We start from the raw sequence: 7,044 nt of genomic DNA, 5'->3' as shown, positions 1-7,044 counted from the left end.
ATGCCGCGTCGCTCAAAGCACTCTTCATCCTCTGTCACCACTAGTGCCTTTGAGACCGTGCGGTATGCGCTGACCTGTGGGTACTCTGGAGTCGCTTCAAATTTCGGTTGACCACTAGCGCATTCGACCATGCAGCGGCACCATACCGTAGTATTCGCGACTACGAAGTTGTCGAATATGCGTGAAGGTTTACGTGAGAAAAAACGAGAGGGAAATATTTTTTGCTTTTTTTTCACGCACATTCTGACAGTTCCTTACGAGGTTTTTCATTAGAGCGACAAAGAGTTGGAATCTCTTTTACCTTCGTAGTCGCGAATTGAGACCGCTACCATAGACTAATTTCAAGACCTCGATGTACCAAAGAAAATCAATAAATTTTCTGTGTCCAGTCCGGTACCCAATAAATATTCATTACCGTGTATTTTTTTCCGTGTAAATTGCCTTTTGTGTAAATTATTTTTAGCGTGTTACACCGATCTGACAGCTCTGACAGTAAGGGACTATACATAAATTACGTAAAGTGGGTAACGAGGATTGTTCACAATCTGCGAACTTGACTGCGGAAAAAATCGCGACCATGACGCCGCTGCCGCTACTGTCGCGAGCAGCCAACACGGAAAACTAAAACTACCTATTTTTTGAGTTTATTTTACTCAAAAGTAAGTATATCGATTAAACTTTCTACCCAAAGTTGGTTTTCTCTTTCTCCCCCACCGATGTTGTCAAAAACAAAGCGAGCTGCATCGACCCACTGGGGGTACTTTGGACCAATAAGCCAATTTTGGGTAAATGCCGTTTTGTTAAAATTGGGTTGAAAAACTTTCGTTTGGGTTGAAATTACCAACTCTTGAGTATATTTCTTTTTGCTGGAAATAAAGGCAAACTACCTAGTGTGAGTTTAACCCGTTGAACCCCAGGTAAAAAAAAAGTTCAAAAAATCGCCAACAGCCCATTTCTTAACAGAATTTAACCAAATTTTGAACACAAACTCGCACAACACTATAGTCACAGACAAACAGACGTCTCACTCTACTTACTTCTCATCGTTTCCTTTGTTAACGGATAATTCAAATATTCTGTAGTTCGCAAATCTCTCACTCACAGCGCTAGCATTGTTTTCGCTCCAGTTTGACGTTTGCCCACTAGCGCCATCTACTCAGTGAGTTTGCGAATCACAGCGTGATTAGCATTGGGCGATTATGTTTTCGTGACGATTATTTTAGTCGCATTTTGTTCCAAGTGATACGTCTGTTTGTCTGTGCTATAGTTTTGGAAATACAGGGGATGGCCAAACTGTTTGGGATAGGCAACTTTTTTTTCTTTCACAAAAAAGTTCAGCATGCTATAACTTTTCATAGAGCGCATCAAAAAATCTCAAATTTTGACTGTTTGTCAACCTATTCTATGTGCATCATTGGTACAAATTTGGGCTTAATTGATTAATATTTCGCAAAGTTAGAACCGTTCGGGTAAAACACCTTTTTTTAGACAACGCATTTTTGAGATGCCATATCTCGGAAACCAGTGAACCGAATTGAATGAAATTTTGAACGTACACTAACAATATATAAATGCTTCACAAACTATTAAAACATAGATACTTTTTAAACGTTGAAAAAAGTTATCATGGATTGACACTTTTCGGACTTTTCTCGAAAAAATGTAATTTTTTTACATTAATGTGAATAAATTTTAGTGTTGATATCCAAAGATTTTCCACTTCTGTTCTCAAATTATCTCTAATCAGATATATTAGAGCCTATTCAGATTGAAGGAAAAACACATTTAATAATTTTTGTGTGGTATTGTTAATTTTACTTATTTTCCTCTATATGGGTAAAAATTTCAACCCGATATAACTTAATTCGCCGTGAGAAAATATTACATTTTATAACGTCGTATTGAGTATCAATATATTGTTGATAACCCTGATAAAAAGTATCATAAAAATACGATAAATTTTATTGTTACAACACCATTTTTTCGATAAATATTGACCATTAAACATATTGTAATTTACACAACACACTCACCATCACCCCTATTGTTCTATACCATTCGGCGAATGGTAAATGGCACTTTTACAATAAAAAATGGTGGTCGTTATGTATCTTAACCATAAAATTTTGAGAAAATTTTCATACACTTTTTCGCGAAAAACAATAGAACGTATTGTGTTTTTATGAGACATTTTTAGGGCAATTTTCAAAAGATAACAATATATCTTAATGTTTTTTCATTGTTCTTACAATACAAATACAATTAATTGAATGGCGTCAAATGAATCGTTGTTACAATAAAAATACAATAATATTTGTTATTTGTAAGCAGTTTTCGCTTTTGAAAATCCATAGAATTTATATTTCCCGCTAACATTTACATCCAGCATTTACGAGCACTAACGTTCGCCAGAATGATATGCACATTTTATGATAAGAATCAAACACTCTAATGTCTGTCTGGTATGTATTGCTTGGCAGCTGTTGATAAGATCTATCTTCAATCTTTTCAAATAACTGCCAAATATCACAAGTCAGACCTCAGGTCGTATGATCCATACCATAAATCGTTCACAATTCATGTGGCCATTAGTATCTGTAAATGCTGGAGAAAAATGTTACCGAGAAATATGAATTCTTTGGTTTTTCAAAGGCGAAATCTGTTTACATAACAACAAATATTATTGCATGTTTATTTTAACATCGGTTCAATTGACCCCATTAAACTAATTGTATTTGTATTGTTATCAATGGTAGTTTACTATTTACTAGATTCCTTTAATTTAATGGAAAATATTAGAAAAATCATTGTTCATCTTTTTCTTGTCTTAACATCCTCACTTGGCTAAACCTGCTTTTCAGCTAGTTTTCTATGAGTACTTCCTCAGTTATTCATTGAGAGCTTCCTCTGCCAACACGGCTTGACGTCTGTCAGTTTTAGCGAATAACATTCGATAACCGAAACATCTACTGTACTGAAATTTAAAACGAAAACTATAAAAAATATGTCAAGTGATTTTGTATTTGATTATACAAACATGATCCAAGCAACAATAATACTTATTGTTATTTATTTGTTACAAATTGTTTTTAAGTGTAATTGAGAAATAAACTCTTTTTTAATAAAAAGTCCATGAGAACTTTGCAGGCAATTTTGCAACTATTTAAAAACAACTTAAATTAATTTTTACTGATAGTAACTTTAAATTATTATAGAACTGTTGAAAAACAATCGAATCAATCAGTCACTAATAAAGCTAATGTTCACTTATTGTACGAACTATATGGGCTTGATTTCTATTGTAAAAAGTTACAATGTATCTACTATGTGTTTTATTGTGAACAATAAAACCAGTCATTTGTTAATAATATTTACCATGTGATGAATGGTAATTTTTTATCCGGGAAACGTTAAAAAATTCATTCAATTTGGTTCACTGGTTTCCGAGTTATTACAGCTCAAAAATGAGTTGTCTAAAAAATAGTGTTTTACGCGAACGGTTCTAACTTCGCGAAAAATTAATCAATCGAGCCCAAATTTGTACCAATGATGCACACATAATAGATTGACAAACAGTCAAAATTTGAGATTTTTTGATGCACTCTATGAAAAGTTACAGCATGTTGAATTTTTTTGTGGGAGAAAAAAAGTTGCCTATCCCAAACATTTTGGCCATCCCCTGTATATGGGATCAACATTTTCTTGGACTTCTGGACGGAGTAAGGGGCCGTTCATAAACCACGTAGACTTTTTGGGGGGAGGGGGGGGGTCTGGCCAAAGTCTACGGTCCATACAAATTTCAAAATTTTTGTATGAACAAAAGTCTACGAGGGGGGAGGGGGGGTCTAAGATGACCAAATTTTGGTCTAAGTGGTTTATGAACAGCCCCTAAGGCCGGTGGGTCACTGGGTCAAGTCGGGCAAAAAAAAAGGCCAAGTACGATTTGCACCCCTATAACACAGACAAACAGACGTCTCACTCTATTCACTTCTCATCGTTACCCTTTTTAACGGTTAGTTCAAATAATTTGTATTTCGCAAATCGCTCGGTCACGGCGCTCGCATCGTTTTTGCTCCTATTTGACATTTGCTCACTATCGCCACCTACTGAGTGGTTTGCGTAACACAGCTTGTTTAGCATTGGGCGATTATGTTTTCGTGACGATGATTTTTTATCGCAGTTTGTTCCAAGTGATACGTCTGTTTGTCTGTGCCTGTAACTTTCCTCTTAACGAAGTATTTCAATGGGAGTTGGCACATTCCGTTGCCTAATGATAGTTCAAGCATAACTTTTCAATCCGACGTAACTCGCAAATGTAAACAAATCCGGGTTATCAGCTGCATGTATAAATAATTCATAAAGCAAATCAAAGAATCCACATCAATGTTTGATGATTTATTGCTTAATTTGTTTAACTAAGTATATTTTTCGACACGACGTATCTAATTATGTATTTTGATGTTTACAACTTTGCTGATAGATACACCGTTTTGATATATTATGAGAAAACCAAACAACGTATTGTCGTCGCGGTTGGAACCCGAAGTTTCCACACACCCGACATTCGAATTTTCTCAAAATCCATACGTGAAACCCAACGTCGGACCTAGTGCGCTGGACAGCGAACCTGGCCATCTATCCAGCGCGCTGTACCCGACGTACGTCCGACACACGGTTTAGGAAAAAAAACGATTTTCGCGTGTCAAAAATTCCGATTTTCAACTGCATGAACAATATCTAGCCAAAATCCAAAGTAACAGATACACCAAACTGGCATCATACAAAAGCGACGTATCTGGCATGACGTATTTCTATCCAACCCGGTGTATGTGTATTTTTGTCAAAATTCATTGTGAAAATGATATGGAATGAGTAGGTTTTGTTTCTTACCTAGTGCATGCTATATCCCTGGTGATGTAAAGCACGAAAAAACTTATGAAAAGTCTTTTTATATAAAAACTATTTTAGTGGGTCGTCAACATTGACCATGAATTTTTTACTCAGATCAGTGAAAAAGTTAGCTACGTCGATTTGAAAAATTATGCTTGAGTTGAAGTTGCTACAGGTTCGAATTTGAGATTTTCCGATAGGTTTCTTTTGAGTTCTTGGGATATTCAACATTTTTGAACCATCCAAGTCTACATTTGCGTTTGTTGTTTTTAAATGAAATTAAACACGAGATATTATTCCCTTATTGACCCCATAGGTAATCGGAGACATCTATAGAACATGTGTTGTCCTTGTTGTACTGTTGATATTTCCTGAATATCTCGATGGATTGTCCGAATCCATCCTTACAAAAGATGAACACTCGACATAATCACCAAGGATTGTTTTCAATGATTTTTATCGCTCTTATTTGCACCAATACTTGAACATCTGTATAATGTTTGTGATATCAACGAACTGTAGAAATTTTGGACGATCTGATTGAAGTCATGCCTTGACTACAGAGAACCGTAGATGGACTACAATTAGACCTATTTGCATGCGGAAAATAACGATTAGCTCCAGAAACCAATACTACATCGAACAGGAGTAAGCAAAAGCCTCGACTTGATTCCTGAGTACCCGGGATGGCCTGGCTGAAGTCAGGCCTTGAGTTCATTGAGCTGTAGATCAACTGTAATCACATGTTTTACTTATGTGGAACCTCTGTGCACTGCATAAACTCATATTCGATCATGTGTCAATAAAAAGGTCCCACACAACTATTCCTAGGGAAATGTGATGACCCAAGCGAAGTCATGCCTTGATTTCAGAGAACCATAGATGGACAACAATGAGAGTTATTTGCACGCGGAAAACAATGGTTTGCTCCAGAAACCAATACTGCATCGAACAGGAGTAAGCAAAAGCCTCGACTAGATTCAGGGGAACCCGGGATGGCCTGGCTGAAGTCAGGCCTTGAGTTCATTGAGCTGTAGATCAACTGTAATCACATGTTTTACCTATGTGGAACCTCTGTGCACTGCATAAACTCATATTCCACCATGTGTCAGGCAAAAGGTCTTGCACAACTATTCCTAGGAAAATGTGATGACCTAAGCGAAGTCATGCCTTGACTTCAGAGAACCATAGACGGACAATAACGAGAGTTTTTTGCACGCGGAAAACAATGGTTAGCTCCCGAAACCAATATTACATCGGCCTGGCAAAAGTCAGGCCTTGAGTTCATTGAGCTGTAGATGAAATCTAATCACATGTTTTACCTGTGTGAATAATATTATCGCCCCCTTAATGCTAGAGCTAAGGGAATGTTCAAAAATTACGTCCAACATTTTGGGGAGGGGGGGGGGGTCTACAAAAGTGTGACACTACGTGTATTAGGTATAGGGAAAGTGCGTGACAGAGGGGGGAGGGGGGGTCTAGAAATCCCAAAAATTGATGGACGTAATATTTGAATCTTCCCTAAGTAAATCGTTTTGGGAATGCCAAGTAAAAATGGCCGTTAAAACTTATCATGCTATAAAACAAACATTTTTTGGTTCTGTGGTGGACTTAAACATCAGGGAACGCCCATAAATTACGTCATGCAAAAATTCCCATTCTCAACTCCTCTTTTTGTATCAGCCATCTGAAATTTTTCTATGGGTTGTCACACTTTACTGAACGGTTCAGTCAGAACCCCTCCCACCCTAAAAGCTTAATTTGGCAAGCGGCAAAATGCTTAAATATATCAAATTTGATTTCGTAAAACGAAATATTTGCATTAGTCGATAATTTAGATGTTAATTGATCGATTTACCTTTTGATTGCTTAAAGAAATATTTCCATGCTTAATGGCTGGCAGCCAAAAAAGCTCAACATCGCATACTTTGCCCTATAAATTAAGGTATAGCTCAAAATTGTAACGTGCTGGTGCAAATCTGAGCCCAGATTCGGATTCAGTGGCCCAAAATCTGTCAGAGATACATAAGTTTGCTCTTAAGACAAAAAAAAATGTTGCGCTGTGTTATGAAACATTTAAAATAAGAAAAATTTCAAGTGATACATTCAAGTAAGGAAGTCAAGGAAAATTTTTATTGGAAACCTGGGACAGTA

The sequence above is a fragment of the Aedes albopictus genome, chromosome 2, assembly GCF_035046485.1.
Source record: "Aedes albopictus strain Foshan chromosome 2, AalbF5, whole genome shotgun sequence".
NCBI classification, from domain to species: domain Eukaryota; kingdom Metazoa; phylum Arthropoda; class Insecta; order Diptera; family Culicidae; genus Aedes; species Aedes albopictus.
The sequence above is the reverse complement of the archived record's forward strand: the minus strand, read 5'-3'. Positions refer to the sequence as shown.